The following is an 18,677-nucleotide window of genomic DNA, read 5'->3' on the forward strand; positions in this document are numbered from 1 at the left end:
AGTAAACAAGCCATCCAATCGATGGCCTAACATCGCAAAGACATGCACAAAATTTTGTGCGATGATTAAGAACAATCTGAAAAATAACCCGACAGGCCTAGACCAGGAAAGAGTTACAAGATGGGTCGGGGTTGTGTGGGGGAGCCGGGGAGAAGGGGGGGACACACCCAGAGGCAGGAGAGAGTAGGCATCCCTTCTGCTGATTTTGTTTTCTAAGTACAGGGAGTGGGGGTCCTGGCATGGGGAAGTCTGTATAGCGGGGGGGGAGGGGAGCCACAGGCAGTTGGGAGTGGGCACTAGTGCTGCCCAATTTCCAATTTGAATCAATTCACCGATTCACTTCAAGTGAATCGATTCGTATTTTAAAAAAATCAGCCTCGCCGATTCGCGGCCCAGCCCTACTCCCTGCGCCGCTAATGTAAAGCTGCTGCTCCGGCTCTTGGACAGTTTCTGTCTCTAAGGCAGGAAACTGTGCTTCGGTGCTATATAGTGGTAGAGAAGTTGCCTTTCGTAGCTCCAGCTCACAGTCGCTTGGACACAGGAAGCAATTAGAGAACCCGACTGCAAAGGAAAGGTTGAGAGGATCCAAAGCCTGAAGTGAGCACCGAAACACACACCAACCATCCATCCCGCTCACCGGAAGCAGACGCCTGGTGACGGGAAGTTGGGAAAGGCGCAGATCCATTCGCGGACGAGCTCCTCTAAACTTCCTCTGCTCATGTCTGCGTGTGAGGAAACGTCTGCATTGCTGCAAATGAAACTAGAGTGCAGGCGCATACTCATGCGCCAGACCATTGAGGCAGGCATGCCCAGGGCTGCAAGCACGTAGACATGATCAAAGGGAAGGGGTGGTGCACAGACGAACGTAGGCTCGAGCGCGACGTCAGAGCTAATAGGCTGAAGAGCAAAGAGAGGAGGGACGTCTTAAAACTGAGACGCCAAGTCACTCAAGTGCAGCAAGCAGAGGCTTTCTGACTTTTTTATGTCCCAAAGCAGTGTGTGATTTGTAGTCCCTTTGACATCAGTATGCCCAATCCCATAATGCATCAGAAAGACAGAACTGTCTTACAATCTCCCCCCTGCAGCTGGGTAACTTGGAAGCTCTGATACTTTCTTATTGGTTATTATATACCATAAGAACATAGGAGTTGCCAAACTGGGACAGACCGCAGGTCCATCAAGCCCAGTATCCTGTTGCCAATAGTGGCCAACCCAGGTTACAAGTTCCTGGCAACATAGGCGCCAGCTCTTTGGGTGCCTGAGCACCCCCAATAATTTGGGGACCTCATGTGACCAGGGCTAATGTGCGGTCCATCCGGGCAGCTCTTCCCCTTCTGTCCCTCTCCCTCCCTTGCCAGACTTGTTTGGCTGCCCAGCTGGGGCCTCTCCATTCTCACAAGCTGCTGGCGCTGTCCCGAAGCTTTACCTCTTCTGCGATCTACCCAGGCAGAAATAGGAAGTTGTGTCAGGGAGAGGGCAGATCACAGCAGAGGGAAAGCTTCAGGGCATTGCTGACAGCTTGTGAGAATGACTACCACGCTGGGGCCGCTTTGAAGAGTGAAAGGAGACTGGAAAGGTGAGGGGAACAGAGGGAAAGGGACAGAAGGGGAAGAGATGCCCGGACCGTGGGGCCCCCTGGAGCTGTTTTAAGTTAGCCTGGAGGGTGGGAGTGGGGATAGAGATACTGGATAGGAGGGTAGTTGGGAAGAGAAAGGGAGAGCTGGTGGACCCTGGGGTGGTGGGGAAGGAGGGAGAGATGCTGGATGAAATGGTAGTTGGGAAAAGGAGAGATGGTAGATCTGGGGATGGTGGGATCCATTGCTGCAGCTGTGGGGATGGAGATGAAAAAAAATGAAAGATGCCAGACCTCCGGGTGGGGATAGGGAAGGGAAATGGAAGGGGAGGACAGAGATGGAAGATGGTTAGTATGGAGAAAGAAGGAAATGACAAATGGGCAGGAGACCCTGGCAAGCGAGTTATCAGAAGACAACCAGAGCCTGGGACCAACATGATTTGAATAATGACCAGATAACAAAAGGTAGAAAAAATAATTTTATTTTCTGTTTTGTGATTACAATATGTCAGATTTGAAATGTATATCCTGCCAGAGCTGGTGTTAGACCACGAACGTGAGCTACGATTTAACAGAGAGAGGAAAAGTCTTGTTTGTTTATTTTGTTTACACCACAGTAAGAGAGGGCAATGGGGTGAAGAGGCTATAAAATAAACCCACCAGGATGTTTGAAAAAAACACCCAATTGGGCAGGAAAATCAAATTGAAAATTCGATTCAATAGGCTGAATCAAATCAATTTTTTCCCCTGAATCGTTCAGCACTAGTGGGCACCCATACTGCCATAATTTATTGGGGGGGGGGGGGAACTGGCACACTTTTTTCTTTTTTTTTTAAATGGTGCTAAGTATTGTGCATGTGTAACACACGCCCAACATCTGTGCTATTAAAAAAAATATTAAAATAAAACTCCAAACAGCTGAACAGCAGGAGGCTGCTTTGGGGCTTCCCCTGCCAGATCTATGCATGTGTGAAAGTCGCTTTCAAAATCATATAGGATTATCATATAGGATTATGGCTGCCCACTGCAAAACTCATTTGCATTGGAAGCTGTTTGAACATCGATCACTGTTTTGAAATCGGCCAATAAACTGTGCCTCAGTGACCTGCATATTCTTAATGACCGTTTTTAGTGCATCCAACTCTGAGTTTTGCAGAGGGCAGTCGTAATATCATCCAATCAATCATTTTGAAAACGACTTTCATACATGCGCAAAGCTGGCAGGGGAAGGCCAAACAGCTGAGCGGCAGGGGAAGCTCCAAAACAACTTCCTGCTGCTTAGCTGTTTAGGGCTTTTTCTTTTTTTTTAAGGCACAGATGTTGTGCATGTGTTGCATATGCACAATAGCTGTCATCATTAAAAAAACAGTGTTGCCCCCACCAAAAAAAAAAAAAAAAAAAAATTGCAGCAGAAGGGATGCCCATTCCCTCCTGACTCTGGGTTGCCCCCCCCCCATGCTGAACCAACCCCCACATGCCAGGACCCCCATTCCCCATACTTAGAAAATAAATTGGCCTGGGGGATGTCCACTCCTAGACCTCCCTGCAGAACTGACCTCCCTCTTCCCTTTCCTCCCTCCTTGTAAGAAAAAAAATCATCAGGAGGGATGCGCACTCCCTCCTGCCTCAGCCCCCCAAGCTTCCCACACAGGCCCCGGATCCACCCCCGTACCTCTTTCCTGAAGAAGACAGTAGGAGTGATGACCAGTCCCTCCTGCCTGTAGGCATGCCTCTCCAAAATGGTGGGCCTTCCCCTTCCCGGTGCATCCTGGGAAGCACTGGGAGGGGCCTAAAGCCCTCCCCCATCCCTGTTGTTTTTTTTTGGGGGGGGTTGTTTTTAGCCATTGCAAAATTTTGTGCATGCATTTACAATGTTAGGCCATCAATTGTTTTAATATTAATGATCTCATTTTAATAGTAATAGGTCATTTGCATGACATAGTCAGAGACTGTATAAGCGTATTGAAAACCACACGGTGAGACATTTGGAACATCAGGCCGGCAAATTAGGTTGTCACTAAACCAGCCAAACTAAATCAGACACTTTAGTGCATCTGGGCCTCTTTTCCTCAAACACACGCTAGACCACATTTCGGTGCAAACTCTAGAAAGGTTATAGAATTTTCTGCTTCCATCTTATATAATAAAATTATTACTACAACAGATAAGACATAGCATAGTACCATGGCAAAAGGATAAACTCAACAACTTTGCAAAAAATTGTAAGTCATTTGATCAGAGAGCAGACTGTTTATGTTCTAATAGAAAATTTTGAGAGCTTCAGGACACTCATAGTTATAAGTGCGATTTGCTTATGTTACCCATAGCCTTGTCAGGTAGAACATACCAAATTGCGTTCCCATCAGCTGTAGTTGAGTTTTTAGAGTAAGAAAGCCTTTACGCTTAGAAGCAGTAACAGGAGCCAAGACCAGCAAAATAATCAACTTCAACCCATTACAGATAAGGCTTCTAAATGTATTAGCTTTAGTGAGGGTTGTGAGGGCTTGTAGATTATGCAACACTGTTAGGAGGAACGGAGGTGGGCCTGCATGGACTCAATCTTCCATGCCAGAGAATGAAATACGGGTTCTACTTCAAACTGCTGCATGAAGAGTCCAAGCAAATATGGAAGCAGTTTTTCTTTGAAGCCCACTGGGTTAGTTCTTCCACACCTTGTGGCAGACCCAGTATCCTAATAATATTTATCCCAGGACAAGCAGGCAGCGTATTCTCTACATGTGGATGATGTCACCGATGGAGCCCCCTAGCGGACGTTTTCGCAAGCAGACTTGCTCAAAGACCTTCAGGCTTGCGATTGGCCCGCGCATGCGCATGCCCCTCCCGCCCTGCCTAGGGCATGCGTCTCCTCAGCGTGTCCTTAGTTCAATATTTTCCACGGAGCCAGAAGCTCCCTTACTTCGCGCATTCTCTTTGTCTCTCTTGCACCGCGGCTTATTTGGTTTGTTTCCTTTGAGTCGCTGTGTTCGCATCCCCCCTCAATCATTAGTTGCCCCACTTCTGCTCCAGGGTTTACACCCCTCTCAGGATTGAAGCAGATGCCTTCCTTCTGGATTGAGCGAACGAGTTCCTGTATGCGTTCCCTCCATTCCCTCTTATTCTGAAGACTATCGTCAAGCTCAAGTCTTCGCGTGCCACCATGATTCTGATAGCTCCTCAGTGGCCCCATCAACCTTGGTTCTCCCTTCTGTTGCAACTCGGTTCCAGGGAGCCTCTTCCTCTGCCTATTTTTCCTTCTCTATTTACACAGTCAGGGTTCTCCGCTTCATCCCAACCTCCAGTCTCTGCACTTAACAGTTTGGTTCCTCCAGACTTAATGCCCTCATTCCAGTTCTCCCAGCCTGTGCTGAATGTCCTGGAGGCGTCTCGGAAGGAGTCCACTCACCAATGTTACCATCAGAAGTGGTCCTGCTTTTCTTCCTGGTGTGCTACTCGGCAGCTGGAGCCGCTGTCCGCCTCCTTGTCAGCTGTCCTGGATTATCTGTTGTACTTGTCTGGTGCTGGGCTCAAGTCCTCTTCGGTTCGAGTCCACCTTAGTGCCATTACTGCTTTTCATCAGCTGATTGACAGGAAGTCTATTTCTGTTCATCCTGTGGTTTCCCGCTTCACGAAAGGACATTTCCACGTTCATCCGTCCCTCAAACCTCCTCCGGTGGTTGGGGATCTTAACGTGGTCCTTGCTCAATTGATGAAACCCCCGTTTGAGCTGCTAGCATGGGCTCAATTGAAGTATCTCACTTGGAAAGTTGTGTTCCTTATTGCTTTCATTTCTGTCCGTTGGGTCAATGAGCTTCAAGCCTTGGTAGCGGATCCACCTTTCACTGTCTTCCATCACGATAAGGTGGTCCTCCGTACCCATCTTAAGTTCTTGCCTAAGATTGTTTCTGATTTTCACATCAACAATCTCTTCTTCCGAAGCCCCATTCTCACCCTAGAGAAGTGGCTCTGCATTCTCTTGATTGTAAGTGTGCACTGGCATTCTACTTGAAGCGCACCGCTCCTCATCATTCTGCTCTCCAGCTGTTCCTTTCTTTCTATCTTAATCACTTGGGTCGCTCTGTCTCTAAGCGGACCATTTCTAACTGGTTGGCCGTTTGTATTTCTTTCTGTTATGCTCAGGTTGGTCTCTCCCTACCGGGTCGAGTCACAGGTCACAGGGTCAGGGCGATGGCGTCTGTTGCTTTCCTCTGCTCCACTCTCATTGAGGAAATCTGTAAGGCTGCCACTTGGTCCTCGGTTCATACATTTACCTCGCATTACTGTCTGGATGCTTTCTCCAGGCGTGATGGCCGTTTCGGGCAATCTGTTTTGCAAGATCTTTTCTCCTAAATTGCCAACTCTCCCTCCATCCCCTTTTTCTTTAGCTTGGAGGTCACCCATGTGTGGGAATATGCTGCCTGCTTGTCCTGGGATAAAGCACAGTTACTTACCGTAACAGGTGTTATCCAGGGACAGCAGGCAGATATTCTCGCAACCCACCCACCTCCCCGTGGTTGGCTTCTTTGCTTGCTATCTGAACTGAGGACATGCTGAGGAGACGCATGCCCTAGGCAGGGCGGGAGGGGCATGCGCGGGCCAATCGCAAGCCTGAAGATCTTTGAGCAAGTCTGCTTGCGAAAACGTCCGCTAGGGGGCTCCGTCAGTGACGTCACCCACATGTAGAGAATATCTGCCTGCTGTCCCTGGATAACACTTGTTACAGTAAGTAACTGTGCTTGTGATGTGATTAGTTGCATCTTCAAGCTCTCTGTGAATGTTTTCATTCACTTTTTGTTGTTGCTGAAATTCCTGAATGGCATTTTCATTTTGTAACACCCGATCTTCAATTGAATCTTGTTGTTCTGCTACCGACTCGGGCTTCTCCTTGATACTGATCATATCTCCTCTCAGATTGCATTAGCTTGCACATTGTTGTGAAGCAGTGTTTTTATTTGAGAGAGCTCTGTCATGATGGGTTCAAGGATTTCAGAAATCTCCATCTGCATCGCCATCTTAATTGTCGTTGGTAGATCTCGTTTGGGACGTTTGTTCCCAATATCTGAAGGAAAAATACATCAATTTTATTTTGATTATTACTGACATCCTCACTTTTTGAACAATATATAGAGAGCCAAAATTTATACAGTGAGAGTTGAAAGCATCAGTGCTACCACTCTAGGTAGTCATCTTGGATCTAAGCTGAACCATAAGTCCCATTATTTAAATTATATTCTAACTTAGAGGGATACAATTGAAAGCTCTGACAATTCCCAATGGGCCTCATTGGTTCACATTTATAAAACCAAACTTAAGGTTTCAGCTTCGGCCAAGATCAGGTGATGAACCTGGCTCAGTTTCGGTTTCAGCCGAAAGCTTTCAGACAGTTTTGATGTTGGTGTTTAGTCTGGCCAAAATTGAAAAAAAAAATTTGTCAACCCCTCTACCTTGACTTTTAGAGATGACTTTTAGAGCTGTACCAGATACTTGAGATGCATCAGTATCAAGGAGGTATTCCCCCCCAACTTGAAGTCAGGCACCAGTAGCATCTACTTGGGCTGATTAGCATCAGACCTTACAATGAGGATCCTCATGGATTCCACTTCGTCCTTATTGGTACTGAAGAACTCCTGATTTCTGGGCACTGAGTGAATGTAAAAAGCACCAGCATTGGTCCTTTTCAAAGCATTGTGCCTGGAGCTCCGGGATACTGGCCTCACCAGTAACCGAAAAGCATCAGTACATTGAACTGTTCCTTCTCCATGGAAGCAGTGCAAATGTACCAATCCACCTGAAGCCGATTTAGCAACAACATTTTCTCAGGCTGTCTCCATGCTGGTACTGGCCCCAACTTTGTGGTGCCTATCCTCAAGGAGCACTTCAGGGTCATGTTACAAGAGGAGCTGGAGCACATTTTAGTACTGACTAAATAGCATAGGCAGCGGAATGCTTTTTTGTTTGGGGGGGGAGGGGCAAAGCTCTGCCCCAGACCCACCCAAACTCTACCCCTGACTCCACCCCCATAATAATAATAATAATAATAATTGTAATGCAATTTCTTCTATCCATTTTTCATATACACACAATATAATCTTATTAATACATAATGGTAACCACAAAATTAAAAAAAAAACACAAAGCACACTCTATTTAGAGAAAATGTTAATTATCATTTATATTCGGGGTTTTCTCAAAGATGTCAAAGCAGATGACTTTAAAATTTGCGATGTCACCTCAGTAACAACTATAGAAAAATAGACAAATATAGTGTAAAATATAGACAACAGATATAAATTTTCAAAACTGACACATTTTGATCACTAAATTGAAAAATAAAATCATTTTTTCTACCTTTGTTGTCTGGTGATTTCATGAGTCTCTGGTTGCACTTCCTTCTGACTGTGCAGCCAATATTTTTCTTTCTTTCTTATTCAACATTTATTTCACAGTCTAGCCCCATCCCCTTTGGGTCCAGGTCTCTCTCTCTTTTCCCTCTGCTTACCCTCCCCAGATCCAGTGTCAGTTCTCCTTTGTACATACCACCACCTTTGTTCCAGGTCTTCCTCTCTCTCCCTCCTCTTATGATTTTCCATCTCTCTGTTCTTCCTCAGGGTCTCTCCCACTCTGTGTGCACCTCTCGTAGTCCAGCATCTGCTTCCTGTATTCCCCCTTTGGTCCAGACCTCTCTCCCTTTCGTCTGCTTACAACCCCCCATCCCACCCCCCAGTCTTTCTCTGCCTCTCTCTCACTCCTTCTTCCCTCCCTCCTTCCTATGTCCCCTTCACTGCCTTCCAGCCTTTGTCCTACTCCCTCCCCTGAAGCCAGCCAGCCTGCCTGCTTCCTTCCTGTGCCGAAGCCTGACCTACCCGCCACCAATTCTTCCCCTCGGTCCACCACTGAAGCAAGTCTGCCTCCCTCCCTCCCTGCCGCATTGAAGCTTGGCCTACCCGCCACCGATTCATCCTTCCCCCGGTCCACCGCTGAAGCCAGTCTGTCTCCCTCCCTGCTGTACCGAAGCCTGGCCTACCTGCTGCTGATTCTTCCTCCCCCCCTCATGGTCCGCTGCTGCAGCAAATCCAAGAAGGGAAGAGCCAGGCGCGTGCAGCGGCGCCGGCCCACAAGCCTTCACCCAACGTCAATTCTGACATCAGGGGAGGCTTGTGGGCTGGTGGCATGCATTGGCTGCATGCGCCTGGCCCTTCCCTTCCTTCAGTTATAGTGGTGAGCAGTGGTCAGCCTGCATACCCCCTGACCTACAGGATGGGCAATTTTTGGGGAGACCATGGCTCCTGTGGGGCCCTCCCCCCATTCTGATTCCTATGTTAAATAGTATAGCTTCAGCCCTTCCTTGAGGCCCATGCTTTGCTTGTCAGTACCTCACCGGGCATTGAATCCAGCACTGAATGATGTGGTGCTCTTTTTCAGTCCACTGAGGGAGAAAACAACCTGGGAGTCCAGGAGCAGACCTGTATCTATTGTATCTACGTATACTTGCTCAAAGCATGGCTGTACATCCAGTAGACTGAGGCAGGCACAGACTCAAGGAGGAGTATTTTGCTGATTCAGAGTCAGATTCTCAAAATTCACCGTGCATTCAAAGATGGGCACTAAACCTGTCCTAGCCAGTTTATTTTACTTGCTGATTCTCGGAATGGCTCACTGTGGTCTTTTCTGTGCTTCCTAGCATCCTCTGATTATACTATACAAATGTAGTACTACAAGGTCATTAATATCTAATCTAATCTAATTTGAGATTTCTGAGTTGCACTATGTCCAAACATATTCAAAGCGACTTACAGTTTGAAATTATGGGAATACAGATTGATACAATGCAAAAAAAACAGCAGAATATATAGTTCATAAAGAGAGAAGAATTGTTCAGTTATTTGAGGAGTGCAGAGGTAGTTAATAGATTTGAGCTAATAGGTTGCATAGTATAGGTACCGATGAGATAGGAGGTACCTGGCTGGGTCTGATAGTTAATTGTTGTTAAAGTATATGGCGTCAAAGAAGTAGGTCTTTAGCTTCCTTCAAAATGCTAGGTAGTTTGGTTTGGTTCTGATGGTTGTTAGGAGACTGCTCTATTTTTTGTATCAATATATGTGAACATGGTGTTAAATATGTGTTTGTACTTGATGTTTTTGCTGAGGGGAGGTTCAGCTGGAGTTTTTCGAGATAAAGGGCCATGCTGAGGAGAATAAGTGAATAAATGGTGCAGCAGAGCTTCCATTGACTTTGTGGAACATTGTGCAGGAGATTTTGAAATTTATTTGGGCTGGGGTAGATAGCCAGTGTAGTTTGTGGTAGGTAGAGATTGAATCATATTTCTTCAGCTTGAATATGAATCTTATTGCTGTGTTCTGTATGAGCTGTAGTTTGTGGGCTAGGGCGGTGTTGATGTCCACTTAGGAGTTGCAGTAGTTCAGCTGTGATAGGATTAGCATCTGTACAAGTATTCAAAGTGCCAATGGAAGTAAGGTCTGAGTCTCAGCTATCTCATAATGAAGAAGGTTTTCTTCCAGAGGTTGGAAATTTGTGGTTCTAGGGACAATGTGGAGTCTTATATTATGACCAGCACTTTAGAGGATTTTTCTAACTTGATGGTGGTTCCTGATGGAAGGTTGATGCTTATCGGAGCTGTTTGTAGTGGAGTGTGGAAGCAGAGAATTTTGGTTTTAGATGCATTGAATTTGAGTTGTTGATTGTGGCCCATGTTTGTTTTTTGTCTATGCTGTTGGATATTTTTTGGAATATATCAGGTTGGTTTCTAATTATTGGGATGAAGAAGAGGATGCCATATGCATAAAATGATATGCAGTCGTTGTTGTTGAATTTGATGTTGCCGAGGAAGCTCATGAATAGATTGAAAAGATTCAGGGAGAGCCTTAAGGTACACCGCAAAATGCCTTTCAGCTGTTAGAAAAACTGTCTTTTCACATGAGGTACTCTTTTTGCAAGGATTCCTCTCTTTCCTGTGATTACTGTTTCTGAGAGTTTCGTTAGGAGAAGGTGGTGATCTATTCAGTCCGAAGGCTGCAGAGATGTCTAACATAGTAAATGATGGCAGATAAAGACCTGGATGGTCCATCCAGTCTGCCCAACTATATACACGCTATAAATTAATTATTTAATTTAAATTGTTCTTTTTCTTAGATATTTCATCCCAGCTGTCGAAGTACTCCCCAGCCCATCCTCAAATGAATGGTCATATACGCGACGCAGACAATGCAAGTCTGCCCAGTACCTGCCTTAGTTCTTCAATATATACCATTATTTTCTGATTATAGATCTTCTGTGTTCATCCCATGCTTTTTTGAACACTGTCACCGTTTTCCTCTCCACCTCCTTCTTCGGGAGCACATTCCAGGCATCAATCACCCTCTCTGTAAAGAATAATTTCCTAACATTACTCTTGTCTAACACCCCTCATCCTCAAATTATGCCCTCTGGTTTTACCATTTTCCTTTCTCTGGAATAGATTTTGTTCTACGTTAATACCTTTCAAGTATTTGATCTCTGAATATCTCCTCTGTCCCTTCTTTCCTCTAGGGAAGGGGTGTCACTCCCTCCTTGAGGGCCGCAATCCAGTCGTGTTTTCATGATTTCCCCAATGAATATGTATGAGATCTATTTGCATGCACTGCTTTCATGGTATGCTAATAGATCTCATGCATATTCATTGGGGAAATCATGAAAAACCGACTGGATTGCGGCCCTCGAGGAGGGACTTTGACACCCCTGCTCTAGGGTATACATATTCAGGGCTTCCAGTCTCCTTGTACATCTTTTGGTGCAAACCTCCTACAATATTTGTCACCTTTCTCTGGACCACTTCAAGTCTTTTTATGTCCTTTGCCAGATATGGTCTCCAAAACTGAACACAATAATGAACACAATGATGACCTTGTACAGGGGCCTCACTGGCGACCTGTACAAGGTCATCAACACTTTCTTTCTTTTACTGGTTACGCCTCTCTCTATACAGTCTAGCATCCTTTTGGCAACAGCCATCGCCTTGTCAAAGTGTTTCTTTGCCTTTAGATCTTGGACACTATCACCCCAAGGTCGTTCTCCCCATCTGTGCATATCAGCCTCTAACCTCCTAGCACATACATCTCCTTCCAATTTCTAATATCCGATAGCATTACTCTGCACTTTTTTGCATTGAATTTTAGTTGCCAGATATTAGACCATTCCTCTAACTTTTGAAAATCCTTTTTCATGTTTTCCACTTCCTTCTTAGTGTCTACTCTGTTACAAATCTTGGTATCATCCACAAAAAGGCAAACCTTACCTTCTAACCCTTCAGCGTTGTCACTCACAAACATATTGAACAGAACAGGATCAGACCCAGCACCGATCCTTGAGAGACTTCACTACTCACTTTTTCTTCCTCCAAGCTAGTTCCATTAATCACCACCCTCTGGTGTCTGTCTGTCAACCACTTTCTAATCCAGTTCACCACTTTGGGTCCTAACTTCAGCTCATCAAGTTTGTTCAAGAGCCTCCTGTGAGGAACCATGTCAAAGGTTTTGCTGAAATCTAAGTAAATTACATCTAGCATGCATCCTTTATCCAATTCTCTGGTCACCCAATCAAAAAATTCAATCAGATTGTTTAGCACGATTTATCTTTAGTAAAACCATGTTGCCTCGGATCCTATAACCCAGTGTTCTTCAACCTTTTTACACCTATGGACCGGTAGAAATAAAAAATAAATATTTTGTGGACCGGCATCAGTCTGCGGACCGGCAGTTGAAGAACACTGGGCTAAGTCGTGGGCCAGACCCCGCACATCTCTACCCAATCTCTACCCCTGACCCCGCCCCCATAATAGTACTAATTGTAACACTATTTTTTTCCATTCATTTTTCATAGATACACACAATATAATCTTATTAACAACACATAATGGTTAACCACAAAATTAAACTACACAAAGTACACTGACAGCAGATATAAAGTTGACATAATTCAATCACTAAATTCAAAAATAAAATCATTCCCCCCCCTTCCTTTGTTGTCTCCCTCCCTCTATGCTATGCCTTACCTTCTGGTCTCCCTCCTGGCCATTTTATACCTTCCCCAGTGTTATCTTCAGGATGGCTCCCTCTTCCTCACTGATGCAGTGCACAAAGCTTCAGGCAGCGGCTCCTTGCACACCCTGCATCTCATCTGGAAGCCTTCCCTTTGACATTGCGACGTCGGAGAGAAGGCTTCCGATTCAGGCGCAGGACGCACGTAGGAGCCGCTGCCCGTGCCTTTGTGCACTGAATCAATGAGGAAGAGGGAGCCGGCTCGAAGATAATGCCGCACTGAGCGCACCATGAACCGGCAGTTGAAGAACACTGTTTTGGGCCTGATGCACATGCCGGCCCTGTGGACTGGCAAGACATTTCTGTGGACCAGTGGTTGAAGAACACTGCTGTAAACCATTAGATTCTAGTAATTTCACTGTCCTTTCTTTCATTGTTTTTCCAATAACCAAAGTGAGGCTTACTGGCCTGTAGTTTTCCGCTTCATCTCTGCGACCACTTTTGTGAATTGACACCACATCTGCTCTTCTCCAATCCTTAGGAACCCCTTCCGCCTCCAAAGATTTGTTAAACAAATAAGAATTATAAAATAAGAATTGCCGCTGCTGGGTCAGACCAGTGGTCCATCATGCCCAGCAGTTCACTCCCGCGGCGGCCCTTAGATCAAGTCTTTAATAGGACCCGCAAGAGCCTCTCTGAGCTCCCACAATATCCTGGGATGGATCCCATCCGGTCCCATCGCTTTGTCCACCTTCAATTTTTCAAGTTGTGAACGGCATAGTATTACATTACATTAGTGATTTCTATTCCGCCAATACCTTGCGGTTCAAGGCGGATTACATAAAAGTTTTCAGAAATTACTTAAAAGTTTACAGGAATAGCATAAGAGATGTCGTAAGAGTTACATATGAATTGCCAAAAAGTTGACGAGATCTTAATGTGATAAATGTTTGGGTAATAAGAATTACCAGAGAGTATCTACTCCATTCTCACCAGACAATCTCGGTCCTTCTCCAGGATTTCCTTCCATAAATTGTTTGTTTTTTCCACATCGCTCTTCACATACCAGTTCATAGCATCCTTTAGTCTCGCAATTCCATTTTTTGTCTTCCTCCTTTCACTAATATATCTGGAAAAAATTTTGTCTCCCTTTTTTAAATATTTTTAAGCATAAGAACATAAAAGCATTTGCTCTTCCGCTTGTGCTTTCGCCAGATGTATCTCTTGACTTCTTTCTTGGACAAGAGCTGCTTGTTGGCTTATGCTTAGTATCTGTTTGATTTTTGTGGTCAGAGTTAGGAGAAGGAGATCGGTGCTTTGCTGCAGTTGGTATACAAATTGTGGGGGATGTAGGCTTACATGAGTTTCTAGGAGCTTGGTGAGTATGGAGTTGCCAGTGATAGGTCTAATTTGAGGGAGTTGAGGGATCGGCATTCAGTAATATTTTTCACATTTCTGCTGGGAGTGTAGGATAATTAGTATAAAAAAATCCCAAAACAATTAGCTTGCAGCAGTTTGACTCGCTCGCTCGGATCTTCTTCACCCAGAGAGTGGTAGAAATCTGGAATGCTCTTCCAGAGACTATTATAGGGGAAAACACCCTCCAGGGATTCAAGACAAAGTTAGACAAGTTCCTGCTGAACCAGAACGTATGCAGTTAAGACTGGACTCAGGGCACTGGTCTTTGACCTAAGGGCCACCGCGGGAGTAGACTGCTGGGCACAATGGACCACTGGTCTGACCCAGCAGCAGCAATTTTTTGTCTTAAAAACAGACTATGGACTTTTCCTCCAGGAATTTGTCCAAACCTTTCTTAAAACCAGCTACGCTATCTGCTTTTACCACAACCTCTGGCAACACGTTCCAAAGCTTAACTGTTCTCTGAGTGAAAAAAAATATTTCCTCCTATTGGTTTTAAAAGTATTTCCCTGCAGTTTCATTGAGTTTCCCCTAGTCTTTGTAATTTTTGACAGACTGAAAAATCTATCCACTTATACCTGTTCTACTCCACTCATGATTTTGTAGACTTCAATCATATCTGCCCTCAGCCTTCTCTTTTCCATGCTGAAGAACCCTAACCTTTTTAGTCTTTCCTCATATGAGAGGAGTTCAATCACCTTTATCATCTTGGTTGCTCTTTTTGATCCTTTTCTAGTGCCGCTATATCTTTCTTGAGATAAGGAGACCAGAATTGAATGCAATACTTCAGGTGAGGTCACACCATAGAGTGATATAGAGGTATTATAATATCTTTAGTCTTGTTAACCATCCCTAGTTTGCTTTTTTGGCTGCTGCCGCACATTGGGCAGAAGGTTTCATCGTATTGTCTACAATGACACCCAGATGCCTTTCTTGGGCGCTAATCCCCAAGGTGTACCCTAGCATCCAGTAACTATGATTTGGGTTATTCTTCCCAATATGCATCACTTTGAATTTTTCCACATTAAATTTCATCTGCCACTTGGACGCCCAGTCTTCCAATTTCCTAAGGTCTGCCTGTAATGTGTCACAGTCTGCATGCGTTTTAACAACTTTGAACAGTTTAGTGTCATCTGCAGATTTAATCACCTCACTCGTTCCAGTTTACAGATCGTTTATAAATAAGTTAAATAGCACTGGTCCCAGTACAGATCCCTGTGGCACTCCACTGTTTACTCTCCTTCATTGAGAAAAATGACCGTTTAACCCTACCCTCTGTGTTCTATCTGATAACCAGTTCTTAATTCACAACTGAACTTTGCCTCCTATCCCAAGACTCTTTAATTTTCTCAGGAGCCTCTTATGAGGAACTTTATCAAAAGCTTTCTGAAAATCTAGATACACTATATTAACCGACTTACCTTTATCAACATGTGTATTCACACCTTCAAAGAATTCAAGCAAATTGTGAGGCAAGATCTCACTTGGCTGAACCCATGCTGACTTTGTCTCATTAAATCATGTTTGTCTACATTGTCCACAATTTTATTTTTTTATAATTGTTTCCACCATTTTGCTCGGTACTGTCCAGACTTACCGATCTATAATTTCCCAGATTTCCCCTAGAACCCTTTTTAAAAATCGGTGTAACATTGGCCACCCTCCAATCTTCAGGTACTACAGATGATTTTAGCGACAGGTTACAGATCACTAACAGCAGGCCAGCAATTTAGTTCCTTTAGTACCCTGGGATGTATACCATCTGGTTTAGTACATCTTCCAGATTCACAGAGATTTCTTTCAATTCCTCCACATTATTACCCTGGTATGAAAGAACACTGAACACATGCACAAAGCAATTCTGTGATACAGGCTATGCATAAGAAACTAGATTACTAAAAGAGAGGAAAACACAGCTAGGATTTATTACTGGATTGATCACCAAATCCCTTAAACCTACCCAAGTCAAGAACAATGCCATCTATATAGCCAGCTGAACAATAGAAGAAGGTTATGCCTTCTCACCATCGAACAGGAGGGGCTTCTCCAATGTGATGTTCTCTCTCCTTGGCAGTAAGCCAACTCCTTCCCCGTCCTGTGGGTTTTAGACTGATTACAACACGTCACAGGTATCAGTTCTTGGAATGATGAAAGCCGGCACCAACAGCTGTCAGTCCTTTGATTACCAGAGGTAAAGTTTTAGGGCAGCTCAGGAAGGCACATCAATCTAAACATAAACTCTTCTCCAGACTGCTTTAGTTTCTTCACTCCAATTCTAATCCTCTCAGCTTGTTGTTTCTCCTCCCAACTCCTCATCAATTCTATCTCTTAACTCAAGACACTCCTTGTTCTTCTTTCTTCTTCTCACCATCAATATCTCTGGCCAATGGGTGTCTTGGTTACCAGGGCATTCTCTGGTCACATACCAAACTCCTGAAGTCTATGGCCAATGTCTGATATTCTACTAATTAGAGAGATATATTACTCAGTAATCTGTGACACTAATAACTATATATTCTTATAATCACAGCTATGTTCAAATAGAATTATTCTTCATTAACTAGACTTTTATTTAAATTATTGTTGATTATTTTATGAATTGTTTGTGAAGTGCTCAGACCAAGAAACCCATACAATAGTGATGTCACTACAATGAGGTTTTCAAGGGGACCATCATAGCCTTCACAAGTCCCCGGCCCTCCCTATACTTTTCTGTTTGATGTATCTAATAATTATTGTTGCTATTTCTCGGAGAACTGCTTCAGGTGTTACTTCTCATTGGTGACATTGAACTAAACAACTAAATATGTGATTGAACCAAAAAAATGTAAAAAATATATAAAAGTGCTTATCTAAAATGTTGCATTGCTCATTGTTTCATTGTCTGTTTGGAGTCCCGTCCCTCCGACCCGGATTTCGCTACTTCTTCAGGGAGGAACACTGGTGACGGCTCACTTGAGGCTTGAACAGACCAAGCGGACGTTACGTCCGCTTGGTCTGTTCAAGCCTCAAGTGAGCCGTCACCAGTGTTCCTCCCTGAAGAAGTAGCGAAATCCGGGTCGGAGGGACGGGACTCCAAACAGACAATGAAACAATGAGCAATGCAACATTTTAGATAAGCACTTTTATATATTTTTTACATTTTTTTGGTTCAATCACATATTTAGTTGTTTAGTTCAATGTCACCAATGAGAAGTAACACCTGAAGCAGTTCTCCGAGAAATAGCAACAATAATTATTAGATACATCAAACAGAAAAGTATAGGGAGGGCCGGGGACTTGTGAAGGCTATGATGGTCCCCTTGAAAACCTCATTGTAGTGACATCACTATTGTATGGGTTTCTTGGTCTGAGCACTTCACAAACAATTCATAAAATAATCAACAATAATTTAAATAAAAGTCTAGTTAATGAAGAATAATTCTATTTGAACATAGCTGTGATTATAAGAATATACAATGTCTGATATTGCCATAAATTGTCTTAGAGAGATAAGGGTGCCGAGCACTGGTTGTCACAGTTCTGAGATAGAGCCTTTCTTATCTCAAATTCCTCTGGAAGTGAGGGGCCCTGCTAGGTAAGCTGGCTGACAGATGAGCAGCATGTAAAATTCCAAGATGTGCTGGCAGGATTGAAAATGATTCTTGGCAACATTAGGACCAAAAGCCTAAGATGGTAGTGCAGGCATAGCCCTACAGGAGTTGACCTTGATCTAGGACAGGGATCTCAAAGTCCCTCCTTGAGGGCCGCAATCCAGATGGGTTTTCAGGATTTCCCCAATGAATATGCATTGAAAGCTGTGCATGCACATAGATCTTATGCATATTCATTGGGGAAATCCTGAAAACCCAACTGGATTGCGGCCCTCAAGGAGGGACTTTGAGACCCCTGATCTAGGATGTTGTTTAGGAATTTGATGATGTAATGTAATGTAATTTATTTCTTATATACCGCTACATCCGTTAGGTTCTAAGCGGTTTACAGAAAATATACATTAAGATTAGAAATAAGAAAGGTACTTGAAAAATTCCCTTACTGTCCCGAAGGCTCACAATCTAACTAAAGTACCTGGAGGGTAATAGAGAAGTGAAAAGTAGAGTTAGAGGAAAAATAAAAATAAAATAAACATGGTGATCCAGGTGATGCTAGCTTCTTGTGTGTTAGCGAGAAGCTTAAGAGGGGCATTTGTCTAAGGGAGGAACTTTGGGTGGATAACTTTTTTTTTATCAGTTTTGCTGTCTCTGAGGTCATTAAAGGCATTCCATATTTGGTCAGCATTGCTCTGTATCTTGGCTTTTGTGTGTGGAATGTATCGGTCTTGAGTGAGGGTCATTTCTTTTGTTTCTATATGGATGGTTCCAATTTTGTTGAACCAAGTCTCGCGAGACTGCTCCATGAAGTCTCTGCAGCCATTTTGAACATCTTTGACTGGCAGCGCTCTAGCAGCAGCAAGGGCAGGAAAGAGTTGAGTTGAGCTCTTTCCCTCTCCTGAGGAAGCCACTAGACCATTAGAGATAATGAGGTGCAGCACGGGGGTGGAGGGTGTCAGGTTGGCATCGGGGGAGGGTGCCCTGGCTCCCAATTGCTGTGATATTACCTTGGCAGCAGTTTCTGTTCCCGCGGTTACTACAGCAAAATTAACAATGGGTTCCTGT

At 44.2% G+C, this 18,677-nt stretch overlaps 1 protein-coding gene across 2 annotated transcripts in view; it reads left to right on the forward strand.

Moving 5' to 3' along the window:
* The window catches only part of LONP1 (lon peptidase 1, mitochondrial), a 177,881-nt gene that overhangs the window by 55,042 nt on the left and 104,162 nt on the right, over window positions 1–18,677 (forward strand). The gene's annotated exons all lie outside the window — the stretch shown is intronic.

This window comes from Geotrypetes seraphini, chromosome 8 (assembly GCF_902459505.1).
Source record: "Geotrypetes seraphini chromosome 8, aGeoSer1.1, whole genome shotgun sequence".
Lineage (NCBI taxonomy): Eukaryota > Metazoa > Chordata > Amphibia > Gymnophiona > Dermophiidae > Geotrypetes > Geotrypetes seraphini.